We start from the raw sequence: 15,728 nt of genomic DNA, 5'->3' as shown, positions 1-15,728 counted from the left end.
GGGTGGCTGTAGTAGCAGTGAAGCTACCAAACACTGAACACCAGAGCTGCCAGGAGCATTTTGTTAGCTGCATTGAAACAAAAGCGTGAAGTGTCATCTGAGGTCTTGCTTTCAAGGGAGAGCTCCAGCAGTCACATCAGTGGGGATGCAGATACAGAGTTTAGCAGAATGAATCCCAGCATGAACACCATTATCCCCACATGATAAAAAGGGGCTTAGGGGCAGAGGGCTGGGGTATTGCAAACATTTTCCCAAATCACATCAGCTAACCTGATTAAATAGGCTCCTCTAATAGCCAAAAAGTTGCACCCTGTACAAGGATTATACCTGCAAACCTTATCAGTTTAAATCTACCTCTGCGGTCATATTTAGAAGGATGTTCCCACACAGGCAGAGTCTAAGGAAGGGATAAGGCACGTGCCAGGAGGACCTGCTGGTTATGTAGGGTCAAGGGGAGAAGGGCTGAAGCACAGCTTGAGAGGAAAGCTGCAGGGGCAGGTCTGACATACTAGTGTTTAGGAGTGTGAGGGAAGATAAAATGCCCTTCAGGAGGAGGTTCTTGGGGATTATAGCTCTACACCCTTGAGCACACTGCTGTACAGCAGTCATGGTAATAATTAATAACAAGGAAATGATTTTTGCCCTGTTCTGGTCACCTTATTAAAGTGAGGATATTGTGGAAATGGAAAAATCCCGGCAGGACAGCACCTGGGATGATAGATGGATGGGATGCATTTTTAACAGAGCTCACTACATTTCAGGAAACATATTTCTGAAGGGAAAGTGGCTGCAAAGCTTTTATCCTTACCTACTCTGCTGCTACCAGCTGCTTTCAGAGAAAGGACAAGACAGTGCAAGGTGGACTCTTGATCTGAACGACTAGTGGCCAATTATGTTGTGGTATGTGGTCCTAAATTGCTTGGTTAAACCAGCAACCCTGTCCTTACATTTTTTTGTCATTCTCCTTTGCCCTCTGTGTTCTTGTCAAGATAAGTTACAGATGCTGTATTTTCTTAATGGCCAGAGTGGCACACAAAATCTAGAAAGAGATGCTGTTTGCCCTGAAGGACTACTAGGATCCAGTTTTCAAGTGTTAGGCCAAGCTGTAGTTTGTTTCTGCTTTAAGAAAGGATACTCTTAAGTAGCCCCAATGAACAAGAAGTCAAAACAGGCTTTGGGTGGATATTCTGCTATGGCCAAGCTGACTTGAACATAAACAGTGGATTTTGACCTACACAAATGCACAGGAGGGAACAGATTTTGGCAAAGCTGTGCTAGGCTTTTAGCCACAAGCAATCCCCCCACAGAGGCCCTGCAAAGCCCAGAGGTCACCTCCCTTTTATGAAAGCAAACCAGGAACCAAGCAAAGAAAAATTTCCGTAAGATCTTCCAGTGCCTTTTGCTCTGCCCCTGCAAATTCAGCCCCAGACTGCAGTTTCTCTTGCCAAGGCTTTTAGGTGACACGGTGAGCTAGCAGAATGGGACATTCACCCTACCCTCACCGAGGCACAAAGCACAGACCTTTTCCAAGGATCTGTGTTACAGTTTAAAGGGTCAGGAAAAAAAGAAAGAAACAAAAGAAAACCTTAGCCCTCCAAAACAATTGAACAAATATTTCCCTGGTTAATAAATAACAGGCTCGGCTGGGGAATTGTAATTGTGTGTATAATGCATCTCAGATCTACAGTATAATTACACTCTGGAAACCATTGACTAATAAAAGACACCAGCCAAGGGAAAGGATGCCTTCTTGCCATGGGTTGACAGGCAAGCAACAAACAAGGTGCACTTTTTCACCTTCTATTCAATAAAACCAGGGTATTAAATATGCAGGCAGAGAACCTCCATTAAGCAATTCACTTCCTTCCTTTTCTTTCTCCTTTTTTTTTTTTCTCTCTTCTCCTCCTTTTGTTTCCATCAAGACAGGGAAGGTTAAAAAAAAAAAAAGCTATATATGAAACCCCTGGCTATACGTGAGCTGTACTTTAATGAGGTCCCTCTGCTATACTAAGTAAACATGTTTCTCCCCCTGCAAAGAAAGGCTTTGCTTGCCTGGGCCAAAGGGAAAAGAGCTTAGGGAATACTAGGAGGCTTTTTCCTCTGCCCACACCCCTTCCTCCATTCCCACTAAAATAAAACCCTTCCTTACATTACAGAATGAATGCTCATTCACAAACTTACAGCCATATGAGCTATATCCATATTGCTCACAATGCATTTGAACATCTATAGGAAATCAGACCAGACGACTCACCTGAAAATCATGTTCCAGTTTCTAAAACTTATGGAATTACACCTGGATTTAAACAAAACAGCCAGGTCCTTTTCTCCTGCCTGCTCTGAACTGAAGCTCTTAAGTCACTGCATGCTTCCAGCTACTCTGCCAGTGACTCTCTCAGCCATTTATGATTTCAACCATGGACAGAGAACTGAAAAAGAAGAGTCTTACATGACTATGTAAGAGGACTACTACAGGAGTATTGCATGACTATTTTGAGGCTCTGGGAAACATCTGGTGTGGTACTTTGCTGTGGGACCCCCAAAACTGTACAGAAGGGTAACAGGTTCAAAACACAATTTAAGTCCCTTTTTCACCCTTCACTGCAAGACTGGAGCATGTCCCTGACTTTGCCTCCCCTGCCTGGAAGCTGAACACTCAGCTGCTGCTGCTGACGTGTCTTTGCAAGGAAGGAGGAGGCAGCATGAGCCCTCACACTTCCAGTTGCCCTGGCACTCAGGAAGGAGAGCAGTAACATGAATCCTTGCTTTCTTTGTCCCTGACCTACCCATCACAAGCCCCTGCAAAATGACCACTTGGGTCAGAGCTGAGTGAGCACCGGCTGCTTCAGCCTCCTCAAGCACTCCCTCAGCTTAGACTAGGGTGAGATGTCTGTAAGTTTTTGCTTCTCAGCTCCTGAGGAAGGAAGCAGCAGAAACACGGTTCTCAAAGAGTGAGGAGTAGGGTATTAAACTAAAAAGCTGCATCCACATGCACCAAGTGGGTGAGCTGCTATTTGAGAAACCCCACCGCTGATTAGCAAGCACTGGTGGTTTCAGACGCTTCCATCCGCTGCACCTCATTTCCCACCCGTGCGTGCAGGAGTGCGAGGCCAGTAATGACCGCCCTGAGTTCCCCGGGATGCGGAGCCTGGCCTTGAAACACGCAAGGGAGAGGAACAGAGCTGCGCTCGCTGTCACCGCCTCCCTGCCGGGGCGTGGGGAGGGAGAGCCGAGAGAGGAGCGGAGTTGGGAATGTTTCCTGACTCAGCAGCGGTGCGTTCATTCGCGGAGGCGCTGCCACTGCCACTGCTAATGGGTTGTGGTAATGGAGAAGCGTCTCGCAGGCAGGACGGTGGGAGGCTGATCATCTCCAGCAGAAGAAGTGAGGTCAGTGGTAATGAGCGACAGCCATGAGGAATGCAAATTGCTGGAGGATTTATGGAGCAGTTTCTGCTCAGCGAGCAGATTCCAGGTAAGTGGATTGTTAATAAGGCAGGCAAGCTCTTCGGCAGTGCCAGCTGTTGGAGGGGACTGGCTTTTCTCTCTGGCATTCTCTCCATACCAGCTGCAGGGGTGCCGACAGCGCAGACACCGCTGCACACATCCTCAGCACACACGCACAGGGGTAGCACATGCAATATGCTGAAAGAAAGCAGGGATGGGTGGCAGAAGACTGCTCACCAGCACACAAGGGAAAGCCAAAAAAGAGCACAACTCAGCAGGCTCAAGCCCTGACCAAAGCCATTTTTATCTTCTCTTCTTCTTGCAGTCTCTTCCTTCTTCCTCAGAATACACTATGGTGTTAGATGAGTATCTCTCACTATTCCTGCCAGACATGAAGTGATCTGAAGGCATGCACTGAAAATCCCAGCCAAGCTGGGAAGGGCAAGCTTACCTTGCCCACCTCTTGCCTGCTCAGGCCCGAGTCTCTCAGGTTTATTGCTGCTGTGAATTACAAATGGTAGGTGTCACAGGCTCTGCTGAAAAATGCCACTCTCAGAACAGTCTGCAGGATGTTGGTGACATACTCGAAATCCCTTTGCTTTTAGTATTATTCCTTCTAAAAGCTGTGGGATTTTGTCACAATAAGCCTCTCAGCATCACGGGAGTAGCCAGTTCCTCAGCCACAGAGGTGCCACCTTCAGCTGCTTGGTGTGGTGACACACCCAAGCCTGCAAATCTTCCATTACCAGCACTGGCCTTGAAACTTAACTCCAAGTAATGTGCCCACCAGAAAGTTGTTAGATTCTAGTCTTCAGGTTAAGGAGGCCTCGCAGACGAACTGCCATTGAGCCCTTGTTGTTGGTAACAGCATCAGAGGAGGTGAGCCGGAAAGCCCCACTCAAAGTACTTGTAAATCCTGAGCTGGGGCTGCCCCAGCAGGCTGTGCTGGGAAGGTCCTGCCTCAGGAAAGGGAGGTGACTGGAAAAGGCTCTTCTGGACAGACCATCCTTAAGGCAAAGGAATGGTAATGGATCCTCTCTATCTCTGGAAAAAGCAGAGCAAGTTCCCAGGCTGAGGAGCCTCCCGTCCTATGTTCTGAGCCAGCAGACAGGTCTCTCACAAACATGCACATAGCAGGTGACATGGCAAGGGACAATGGGTGGTATGGACAGGGGATCCTTGACCCTGCAGCAGCCACTGTGCAGACTGTGTTATTTGCTGGACCCAGCAGCCGTGTGTGCTCCTTGGGTTCCTGCAGCACCAGACTTCTGGCAACATTTGGGCACGTCCTTCTGTAGCAGCAGAGGGCCAGGGCAGTGCACATCTGCATCTCAGCTACACCACAACAGGGGAGTGAGAGACAGAAACCAAATGAGCTCATTTCATCCCGAATACATGAGACTTGACAAGTCTATTAAAGAGCCGTGGCCTACTGTGTCTCATTATGAAAAATTAGCGCTGTCCTATAAAAATACTGGAGGCAGTGTGTCACTTAAGGAAAGAATGTCTTGAGGATATGGTCTTTTTTTAATAGGCCCTACATCATCAGGGACACATATATCAGGAGCAAGCCAAGGGGATTTGGACCTGGGAGCTAGTACCACTCAAGTCTGACACCTTTAGGATACTCTAGTTTGCCCATCTCGTTCTGTTTGAATGAGGAGCAGCTGCAGTAGCCAAGGGTTAAATGGATTAAAGAAGAATTTTGCCTGGTTTTTACAGCGTCTCAACAAAAAAAACAGAAAGAAAAAACAATAGGTTGGATTCAAACAGAAACAAAACTGTGTAAGTGTTTTCAGCAAAATAAAAGTAAACCACAACCATTTCATCTCGGGCCAAACCCAAAGTGGGTCAATTCGAACACAATGTTTTATATCTTCTCTTGGTTATTCAAACTGCTGCCTAATCTTTTCTTTTTAATGTAGATCAGTGTTAATGCCATTTCAAAAAACAAAGATACTTCTGTGAAAAGAATGTCAAAATTAAATATTTGAGTGTTTCAAAAATTAAATACTTCAATCAAATCCAAGATGTTTTGACATTTGCAATAATTCTTAGCTCTTTTCCCCCTGAGTTTTTTGGGGGGTTTGGTTGTTTGGATTTTTTGCCAGGCTTAGACTAAGCATATCCACAATTATGGCTTTTTCATCTCCTCCCCACCTCAGACCCTGCCGCTCCTCTTTTAGTGTTTGTTAAGGGGTTTTGTTGTCTCTGTTTGCCAGGTTGAACTTTCTCATGGCTCTGGGGACTAACCCAGTGTAAAAATAAGAATAAAAGTGTGTTTCACCCTGTCTCTTTCCCAATATTTGGGAAAGACCCAAGGAACTCAAAGAGCTCTGTGCAGCTACATGCAAGCGAATGATCAATGGAAAGGCAAAGGTGGGTCCTACTAAGCTCTGCACCTTTACTGAAGGAATGTACAAGGCACATGGGCAAAATGAAACTATCTGTCCCTGCTGAAGCACAATAAAGCCCTACCAAGAAAGCTGTGGCTATAATGGGCCAAAGAAGAGCAACATCTCGTGCAGTAAGAGACACTGGTCAGCACCCTCAGAGATCAGACCTTCACATCTCAGGGATGTTCAAACAAAGGTTACCTCAGTGCCTTTTTCTGACCTCTATTCTCACAATTTAAGTGAAAAGATTTCTCCTGCCAGTTATGTCTCTAGGAATGTTGCCTTCCAGACAGGCTCAGGAAAGAACACACATATGACAGCTGGAAGAGAAACCAAAGCGCTTTGCCTCACAAAAGAAAATACAAATGAGCAATCTGAGTGCCATCAAACCTGCTGCGACAGAGAAAGAGAGAGACAGGTAGGATCAAATCCCTTGTTAGACCTTAAGCTCTCTGGAATTGGGCCACTTTAAGAAGTAAAAGGACTAGAGTTTAAAGGATTCTGAGAATTTCCCATTTCTTGAGATAACTATGACCTTTACAAAGAAAACTACAAAGAACCCAGAGCATAAAGGAATGAGACTTCTGTGTCTTTCCCTTTCTTTTTCTTTCTTTCTTTTCTTTACTTTTTTCCCCTCTCTCAGCTTTCTTTGTAGAAACAGGTAATTGTGCTGCCCTTTCTTGGAAGATGCTGTTCTCCCTCAGCTAGGGCTTCATAATTAAAGTGCCAGTACTGCCACCCTTGGCCTGATGGAAAATTTGCATGGAGAATACAGGCGTGTGAGACTCATCATTAAAAAACCTGCCTCCACAGTATGCTCTGGAGCAGAGGTAGAAAAGATATAACTACTGGGGTCAACCCTAGCCTAAGTCTGTTGAAGTCTTAGCCTAAATCCACTGATGTCTAAGTCAAATGCCCTAACAGAGATGGACAATTGCTAGTACAGGTCACTACCTCTATTCAAATGCTTCACAGCTACACAGGCATGAAGTGGTCAGTGGTGTCCATTTCCGTTCCTCTGGGAGCTGGTACCTTGTGTCCGCTGATGCTCCACTAAGAGATGAACCTGGGCAAGGGAAGTCCACATGTTGACATGGACACTGGGCTCTTCTGTCAGTCTACCACAAAGGTTTACATGATTCAAAGAAAATGCTTGCAAGAAATTCCCTATAGCTATAGGGAATATAGTTATAGAGAAGTAGCTACAAGCTGCTACTATGTGAACCACAGAAAGCAGGAAGAGAAAGAGAGGGGAAAAGGAATTTAAAGAGTTTGCTTGCTATGGAGAGAAAGAATATATCTCTTCCACACATCCAGACACATTGTGTAGTCACAGGAGTACGGAACAAAATACACCCATCACATGTGTACAAGAAAGGCACTCCCTGTGGCACCCCTGCACACAAAACTTTCACAAGCACGAAAGGGGCTGGAGACACTCAGAGGGACACCCTAAATGGAGGCAGTCAAAGCTCAGACTTGCACAGACAGCTGTTAACAGAAACTCAAGTGTGAATAAAAAATCCTGTGAACATGCAGTCATTTGCACAGGCCCAGACAACTCCAGACGTGCATGTCTGCAGCCAGACACACAGTACAGGGCAGTTGCACTCTGAGTGACAGACTTCATACACCATCTCATGCTCTTAGGAACATGCATGTGTTCCAATTCCCAGCAAACTTATGTATAGTGACTGATTTATGCAGCAGGACAAGTGTAAACCTGTTGCAGATAGGTTTCCACACAGACTCAGTAATAAACATCCACACACATCTTTGAACAATTAATCTGCACCTGCAGGTATTCCTGGCCACAACCTATGCAGGCACAGACAAATGGGACAGTTGCCCAGCCAGAGGCAAATCAGTTGTAGGCATAGGAATACCTGCTTACCACACTGCTACCAGGAGTCACAACTTCATTAGGCAAGGTCTGCCTAGCTCTTAGGAACTCACCCCTTCTCTTTGAAGTTCAGCTGCTTCATCCACTTGGTGTCCTTTGTCTGCAAAAGCTCTTTCCATTCCTCCATCCCTCTTTCCCTCAGAAGCTGTCTTCAAAGAAGAATAACACAGCTGAACTAATAGCCTAACACACAGCTGTCTGATAGCCTCCCTTTCATGCTTGCCACTTGGCCACGTGGACAAATGCATATTTAGCTGCCAGTTGCAGCACAATCAAAAAATAAAACATTAGAAGGTAAATGAAAGGGAGAAAAACTTCAGGGCTAAATCCCTCATTGGGTTCCAGGCAGCTAAAATCAACAGTATAACACCAGGGCTGAACTTGGCCCAGCATGGTGTTTTGATGAACTAAACAATTAATTAAGAAATATCTCCCCAGCAGATCTATTCTTGCAGCAGAGTATGCGAGGAACACACAGACCCATGTAAGAGTTCTATCGCCACCATTACATGCTGGAGAATAGCATATAATTAATTATAATGATGACAAAGATTAGATCCAAATTCCTTTACACAGTGTGTACACAGCCCAAGCAGACAAAATAAATCAGAGCACCCATACCCTAATCCAGCAGCTTCAGAGGATTAAATAGGTGCATTCTAATCACATGCTCAGAGCAGCCCCACTCAGTATGCACAGACCTGCCCTGTGTGCAGCCGCATCTATGGGATCCCAGGAAAAGTATCTCACTTCAGATGAAAAACATAATTTAGGCTTTGATCATCTGCCATCATTTATGATGTCCTGGCTTGCTTTCCCTCCCTAGATGCCTACACATCCCAGGAAGATTCCACCAGTTCATGTCTCTTGAAGCCTCTCCTGCAATGTCACCTGGGGAAGACACAAGTTTTCATTACTCTGCCAACATTCTGTGTGCTGTGCTTTGTTACTTAACTGTAGGTGCAACAATCTTGAGGTGGCAGCACTGGAGACAGAAGGTGGGGAAGAGGGCAGTTTCTCCCCCTAAGACATTTTATTGAAAGTAAGATGCTTTCTTTTTCTTAATTTTGTTAATATGGAACTATACAAGAAGGCTGAGGTTACGCTGCTTAAGTCTGCAAGTAGGTCTGTTCTCCATCCATCATGAATGATTTTCAAATTCCGAGGAAAAAAATTATTTCTCAGAATAAGAAAAAATCTAATACCAAATAAAATTATAATGAAAAACATATTTTCATGCAATGAGGGTAAAATTCATTAATTGTGTCACTAACCATTGGGTTAACTCCAATCCTGGAGTGGCTGAGACTGAATCAATCCTCTTAACACCTGCTGTGAAACTGAACTCTTATATTAGCTAAGAATAGAGCTGGGTGGTCCAGCCCATGGAAAATATTATAATTTGTTGGAATGAAAAGCTTAATTAATACGTACTTTTCCAAAGGAATAAATTTTAAAAAAATAAACAAAAAAACCGAAACCAACAAAAAATACCAACAAACCCACAACGGGAAATACAGTAATTTTTCCACTTCTCCAATCCAAAAAATGTCTTTTGGCATTCCTTGAAACCAAGCATTTCATTTGGGGATGTTGTACTGAATATTTCACAGCCTTGTTTTTGCCTGTGCTAGAAATAATCCCTCACAGTATCTGGCTGCTCTCTGACTCTCACCCTGCACTATTCAGTCGAGTCAGTGCAGACCTGCAGTATATTATTGGAAATGTGTCTCAGACAAGCAGATAGATCCACGAGAGCACAGGTACAACGCATCCAAACTACAACTCCCATGAGGCACCGCAGCCCCACGGGCAGGCACCACCTGATTTCAAAAAAATGTACAGCAAAGTGCTTTGATTCATTTCAGCAAGTACAAATGTTTAAACCAATCCAAGTCAAAACATTCTGCTCAGAGTCTAGCATTTTGAATCTGTCAAAAGTTGCTGAATTTTATTTACAATAGTAAAGAAAATGGTGTTTTCCCTCGGAGAATCATCTCCATGGGAAATCTCATGCCCTGGGAAGATCTGGCAGATAAAAGCTTTGGTAAAGTCTCCACTGGTCTTTCACATGGGCAACATCTTCACTGTAATCATATTGCAGGGTAAATTGTGGAAAGCATGGACACACATGAGGTAGCTTGACCTCACATGCTGCTGCTATGCGTAGCAGTAAAGTTAAAACAGGCCTGTATAAGTTCATCTGAGAAGCTATGTAAATAAAGGGTTGACCCACTTTGGTATCCATGAAGTTCACCACAACTTTAATTCAGAGAGGGTGTTTATTTCTATTCATCCTGAAATCACATCCCTGGCTCCAGCACAGACAAATCATCCAGGGGCTGGCTCTGTATCTTATAAAAAGCAAGGCAGAGTACCTAAGAATATTCCAAATGGGTGAGAGAAGATCTTCCAGAGCACTTTTCCTAAGAAGAGTTACCTCACACATGGCCTTAAAGGAAAGGTAGCAGGATATTAACATGGGGTAAAAAGAGTATACGCATTCTTAAGGCTCCATAACGCACCTGAAGACCTCCATCCACCTCTGAATTAAAAATAATGAAAGAAAGAGAAACTAAATCCACATGTTCTTGCCTGTCTCCCCCTCTCTTTTTGTCTTTCTAAGATAAAAGGTACAATATAACCTTCCATCATTTTATCACAGCCTCACGCTGTGAGCCAGTCAATAATTTTTATTATCACTTATTATCACAAAAGCTGCATCACTCTCTGATCCATCGAGTATGGATCAAGGTCCCATTCCACCTGATGCTGAACAAGCAGAGAACACAAAGACAGTCTTTTTCTAAAGGAAAATCTAAATGTAAGGCAAGAGAGTGGCTGGCTAGACGCAGATGGGGAAGAAGGAGTTAATGAAATCATTCATAGAACCATAGAATCACACAATGGTTTGGGTTGGAAGGGACATTAGAGAGAATTTCATTCCAAACCTTGCTGCCATGGGCAGGATTTAAGGGCAGAACACAGAATTCCCTTTGCAGATACTAGCAGGGAGCAGGGAAGAAGGCAGGAAGATGCTCTTCTGCAAACCTGACAAGTGTGTGACTGTGCCCAAGAGAGGAATTGGCCAGGAGACAGAGCTGACCCACCATGGCTGAGCAGGGAGGCTGTCATGGGCCTCGAACCAAAACCAACTCATTGTTGGAGAGGGGATAAGGAAAGCTGGACAGAGGGTTGTCAAAGCAGAGCAGCAGAGGGTAGACTTTGCAACAGTGTCCTGCAAAGCCTTCATAGAGGTCCAAGTAAAATGTGCTGTAACACCCAGTGTAAGAGAAGGCTTAGGTCTGAGCTGAGGCCCTGGCTTAGAAATGCTGTTCTTGAGAAACAACCTGCAGCTGTGGAGTTTGGGGAGGATGTTAGGGAGTTGTTAAATTTTGCCCATCAACCATTATGCTGGGCCTGACTACTTACAGTTGCCGGTTGGAAGCAAGGAGAGAAAGGCTGAAAATTCAGAGGCACCCTGATCCCTGCCCAGCCCTGAGTTTTAATGATGTTGTGTGAGTCAAGCAAAAACCTGAGGCATAGAGGATTGTATTCTGAAATCTGGAATGCATTTTAAACAGCAACTTTCTCAGGGCTTCCTCCTAAAGTGAGCAGAGAAGCATTTGGTCTGCCTCCTTTTCTGTTCATTCTCTTTTCCTCCCTAATGTTTCCTTCGTAAGAAACACTGAAGCCAGAAGGATCTCTGAGACACCAGACCTGATCAAGCGTGGGGCAGAATCTGCTCATTCCAATTATCTGCCAGCCTAATCATAAAAATATCACGGTGTACACTCCATATGTCATTTTTATTGAATTCATTCAGGAGTTTCTCGATTAATCTTTTATTATTCCTTTCCAAATCCCAGGGTTCCCGTAACAGGAGCTGATCAACTAAAGCAATTCTCACACAGAGAGGAAAGAGTGAGAATTATTTTGGCTCTTGCATCCTTCAGTCACGTCACCAGAATTCCCCATGGCCTTTTCTTTGAGTGCCTCCTGCCTGAAGAAGACCCTGTGCCCTCAGTGCCTCAGCCCCTTGGCCCTCATCCCTCCAGACAGGAGAGCCTGACCCCCACGAAGGACAGCACTCAGGTAAAACCTTAGCAACACCCCATCTGAAGGAGGAGAAATGAACATTCTCACAGTGAATAATCCCAGACATAAGAGGTCCACTCCCAACACCTCTGGAAAGATGCCTGGCCCAGACCAGCAGCATTTTGGTGCTTGTACTAAACGTAGCATCAGTGGCCTCAAGTAGATCCAATGCAAGGAAAACACAGGACCCTTTTCAGCCTGAAATCCGTGCCTTCCCTTGCCTTGTCTGACGAATGTGATCTTTCATGGCTCTAGCAATGGCATGCCTACCCACATGATTTTTCACGCCACCTCTGTTTATCTCTGCATTAGCAATTCCTGGGCTGCCACATGCAGCACAGAGGTTGTAGCAACCCTGTTCTTCCCAGCCAAAGCTTCTATTCCAGCTTAATAAAAGAGGCAATAAAGGAGCTTTCCATCCCTCATCTGGGATGCATCCCACCTGTGCAATTCCCTTCAACTGAGCAGAATGAGACCTAAAGGTACTGAGAGCTTCCCCAGGCAGTTGTGTTGCCAATGAAAAAAATACTACTGGGAGAATGGTAACTAACTGTTTGCTATCTCTAGGGTAGGATATTCCTGTCCCAGTATCTTGTTTGGCATCTTCATCACCACCTCATTAAAGCTTCAGTTCATTAATTAAATATTTAATACATTAAATGAGGTTCCTTTTGTACGGAGGAGCTGAGATCTTGTTGCTGGTGAGCGTGATGCTGTGTATCCTCCTGGGAGGCTCCAATTTGCCATACTAATTGCACGGAGACTCTTCAAAAGGCATGCTGAATCTTCGGCTGCTGAGCAAATTGAAGGCTCCATCTCAGCAGAAGAGAAGCCTGAGCTGGGAAAGACACAGAGCAGCAAGTCACTCTTCTCCACAGTCCCCAGCAGTCTGGAGAGATCACCCGTGTGACAGGACACAGTGCAAGGCAGCAACCCCAAGACTGAAAACAACTCCCAGTCCTCATCTACATCGGTGTGCAGGGTGAGATGCAGCAGATCCCAGCTATGTTAAATCGAGGAGGAGCCTCGTTAATTAGCCTGTTAGATGGGAACCAGTTAAAAGCTTTCTATTAGCATTTTAAAAGGTCCCACTACTGCACCAGGGGTTTCTACTCTCTTGGTTATATATATTGCAGCTGTACTACTGGTTGACTCTGTACAGGAAAGATAGACTCTGCTAAGAGCAGAGGTGCAGAAAGCGGAAGCTGGAAGAAAGGAAAGGGGGCAAGAAACTCCCAAAGCAGATGGGCTGCTGGTGGAACAGAACCTTGGGCCAGCTGTAAAACCATATTGCTGCCTTACTCTGCCCTCATCTACACTTTTTTGTCCCCAGCCTGCTGTTTGCTTCCACCTCTGTCATTGTGGTGAGAAATCAACTATTCATGTGGCTGAGCTGTGATAGAGAAGGTTGACACCTCTGGCAAGAGAGGGCGGAAAAGCTAATTACTTTTTTAAACCTTTGTTCAGCCCCTTCCCCTGCCTTTCTCACACACACCTATCCCTGATACCTATATAGAAAAATTATTAGCCTTACTTCTATTGATATCCACATAAAGCTAAGGATCCAAGTTCCCAATGGACGCTGCAATGGCTTAAACATGTGGGTTAACACATGGGCCCTTTTCCTAGGCCAAAGGAGGGACATGCCATTAGTGTATCATTGAGAACAACATTATGTTGTAGTACTATTTGAAATCCATTAACTAAACTGAAAAGTCTGTAGACAGTAGGGATTAGGACCCCAGACTTCCAGCATCAGAAATGTGGCTTTTGTAAGATAAATAAATCCTCTAGGAACAGGTGGCAGAAGGAATTGGAAGGGGCTTTGCCTCCCATGGTAAAAGATGGCGTCTACGTGCGTGAGCCTTTTAAGAGGAACATCTAACTTAGCATATTAAGTAAGGAAGCTTAAAAAGGAGTTTAAGGAGGTTATTGGGCATGAGTTTTGAGGTGGGACAGCTTTCCAGGAAGGTGAAAATGTAGGTGGATTAAGGCTTTGCTCTGGGAAGGTGAGGGGAGGAGGAGGGATGGCAGAGAGAACATAAATTACAGTAAGAGCTGAAGTACTGAACACCGATTAAGAAACACAGGAGGCTTTAGGTTGTCTGTGTGTGGTTAGGATGTTCTTTGAAGAATGAAATCAGACTGCTAAACAGGGCCAGCAATGCCCTGTCTTACACAGTGATGGGAAGAGTCTTCCTTCCTGTGATGACCTGCAACCTCAAAATAGGCTCGTCAGAGTAGGTTTGCCTTGGTTACAAGGCACTTGGCCCAGGCTGCTTTTCCTGCCCTGCTCTTTTGTTGCTTTTCCAAGGCTGGTTCCCCACAGCTGGAACGTGAGAGGTCCTCATGTGCCTGGATCTTGAATAGATCCAGCAACATAAACCTCCTCTTTCCTGTTCCATTGACCAGGGAACCAAGCTAATGGAGAAGAGACACAAATCACAGGGCACAGGTCTCTGGGCAGGGCTCCATAGGTCACCCAAAGAGACTGGATGTCAAGAAATAAACTTCTTAGAGCACAGGGAAGGGAGAAGGACACACATGTTTCTGCTCTGACACAGTCTTTGTTTCTTTTTTTTATCCTTCCTTTTAATGCTGTGTTAAGAAAAGGAAGCCCTACAAAAATAGGGAAAAAAAAGCTGAGAGAAGGAAAGAATATTAAAAATTGATGAATTTGGGGGAAGACAGATACGATCATCCTTTGGGATGGGGAAATGAGCAGGTGGAATAGCAGTCCAAGACACCCTTTGTGCCAGTGGGTTGCTGTGCTCAGGGGTGAGACAGAAGGAGCTGTTGGCTTCTTTTTTCTGGACACCAGAAGAGAAGCATATTGCTCGGACACTGAGCTGCACACAGGAACCACCATGATGAACACAACGGGTGAACAAATTCATCCACAGCTAATAAAACACCTCTGTGGGGTTAGGTACCACTTGGCGGTCGATAAATAAGATTTAGTACACTGGTGGTGGACAACACTCCAAGGGCTACTTGGCCATGGGTAAGGGCCATTAACTACAGAGGTAGGGAGTAAATAACGGAGACAATGCAGTCCTCATCCAAGATGATGCTGCAGCTCAGTGATGAAATCAGGGATCCAGCCCAAGTCTGTTGACTTTTGATCTCCTGCTCTACTCAGGAGATCTACATCACTTCTCACTAAAGCCAAGTGCCAGACATGAGGAACCCTACTGAAGTCAATGCTGATACGCTGTCCTATGTTTTGCCAGACTGAGAAGGAGTTGGAAGGACAGAAAGTCTTCCTTAGAACAAAAACCAAGATGGGGAGAAAAAAGCCTCTTGGTAGGGCTAGGTCTGGATAAAGGAAAGTTTGTTCATTTAAAACTTAGAGGGAGGTAGTAACAGACCATCAGTCTTCACAGTCCTCCATTTGGCCCTTTTCACAACACTAAAGTCACCTGAAACCATGCACACCTGAAAAATCTCAGTGATGTCCAGCCAAACATCTGTCTTCCTCCAGCTAACTTCAGAGAACATGATCTCCCATGATAGTCAGAGGTAAATTTTCTTCATGGAGAACATTTTCCTCCTAATTATTCTAGAGGGAACAGTTCTGATGGTGCAGATCTTTCTCAAGTAAAATCCCTGGTGTAGTAGTGTATAAATACCCGATCACATACCCTGGCCTGATCCGTATCTCATGGATATAAATTGCAAGTCCATCTCTACTAGACTTCAGAAAGAGGTCTGAATGTCCAGGATCACAGAATGAGATGAGTTTGAAAACAATGTTAATATACTCCCATTACATGGAAATGAGCATGTACTCAGATTTCTGTATGTCAAAGATTCTGTGACATGTACTGTCCAAAGCCATGGTTTACTGGGGAAAAGGGAAAGGGTTTACCAAATATATATATTTT

Source organism: Corvus hawaiiensis, chromosome 2, assembly GCF_020740725.1.
Source record: "Corvus hawaiiensis isolate bCorHaw1 chromosome 2, bCorHaw1.pri.cur, whole genome shotgun sequence".
NCBI lineage: Eukaryota > Metazoa > Chordata > Aves > Passeriformes > Corvidae > Corvus > Corvus hawaiiensis.
The sequence above is the reverse complement of the archived record's forward strand: the minus strand, read 5'-3'. Positions refer to the sequence as shown.